The sequence below is a fragment of the Populus euphratica genome, unplaced genomic scaffold (assembly GCF_000495115.2).
Source record: "Populus euphratica unplaced genomic scaffold, PopEup_1.0 scaffold70.1, whole genome shotgun sequence".
NCBI lineage: Eukaryota > Viridiplantae > Streptophyta > Magnoliopsida > Malpighiales > Salicaceae > Populus > Populus euphratica.
The window spans coordinates 793,179-795,064 of NW_011499950.1; positions in this window are offsets into that span (position 1 = coordinate 793,179).

The window sequence follows — 1,886 nt, forward strand, 5'->3', positions numbered from 1 at the left end:
TATCTATTTTTCTTTTTTTCATTATGTCTAGCTAAGTTTATTATGTCAAGGTGAAAAGGTTACACTAATGTTGTAAGAATAAGTATAGTGTAAACTTAACATTGACTTTAATGTTTGATGCTAACATGTTTTGTATTTGTTATCTTGTTCACTCTTTAATACTTTGCTTGTTAAATGACTAATCTAGATTTATGTTGTATAACACTTGGTAAAACAAATACTTGACACTTTCATATCCTAACCATATGGTATAACCTACACCTGAGCTATGAAAGGAACTTGATTTGTTGTTAACATAAGTTATAAGCATGAATGCCTGACAATATTTACAAATATTAACATTATTCGAACAAAATAACTAATGTAATCATGTTAACAATTTATAATCTGATTGGAACCTCCTTTGTGTATGATTTTCATTTGAGTAATAAGAGTTTATACTATACTTGTTTGACATACCATTAATGGATTCTCTAATCTTGACATTTGTTGTTATCATTGTTTAGTCCTTATGTTAATCTTTCATCTCAAAGTTCTCATCACTTCTTCTTCTTCTTCTTCTATTATTATTATTATTACTAATATTATTATCATTACTACTACTACTACTACTACTACTACTACTACTACTATTGTTATTGTTATTATTGTTGTTGTTGTTGTGTTATTGTTATCTATAATTTATATAATTAACCTCCTTGTAGTTTGACCCAGTCTTGCTGGGTTATTTATTACTTCGACACTCCTGCACTTGGAAGAAGACATCAATATCTTAGTTGTGTCAGTTATACCATACAATATGGGCTATGAAAGTGTCAAGTATTTGTTATATAAAGTGTTATACAACATAAATCTAGATTAACCATTTAACAAGCAAAGTATTAAAAATGAATAAGATAACAAATATAAAATATGGTAGTATCAAACATTAAAGTCTATGTTAAGTTTATACTATACTTATTCTTACACCATTAGTGTAACTTTTTCACCTTAACATAATAAACTTAGCTAAACATAATGAAAGAGATAAACATAAATAATTAGGTTAAGAACATAAATAAGATAAAAGTTAACTAGGTAAAGGAAAGGAAATAAAAGGCATAAACAAGATATTAATAAAAGCAAAACTTAAATATTACAAAACTCCAATAAGAGAAAGTAAGAGCATGATCTTGATCTGGAAACCAAGATGCCTAAATGCATGGCAAATGCCTCCTTTTATAGGCCAAAATTAAGAACTATTGATTTGATGACTAATTGATGAGTGGGTGGCTAACTCTTGACTTGGTGAAAATTCTTGTCTTCTTGTTTGAACAAAGCATCATTGCTAACATCAGAATTGAAACCAAACTTACCCATGAAAGTTCTATAAAAAAAATAAAATTGAGGTCATTTGGACTTTTAGAACTCAAGATATGGGCTATACACTAAACAATGTCTAAGCTATAGGACAGATTCGGACCTAAATACAAGATCGATAGCTCTAGATTTGACTCAATTACCGAACAGTGTTTTGATTTGGACTACACCGGCATCTCTTTTCTAAATTTGGCCATCTGTTTGTCCTTTTAATTTCAGTTCTTAAACTCATTAATCAATCATTTTATTTATGTGATAGGCTAGTATTTAAAATAAACATTTACCATAAATTAAAAGTATCTTGTATTATTAGATATGTTATTATAAAACATGTTTTATTTAAGGAGTTATTGATACTTCAAGTGCAAAATGATGATATAAAATATTGATAAAAATACTTTTAAATACTAATTACACCCCTCAATCAGCTTATTATTAGTCCCTATTAATCAAACCGTTAAAATAGAAAAACAATTTGTAAATTATACAAAGAAAGGTATTCATCATTCAACTTCTATTAATCTATC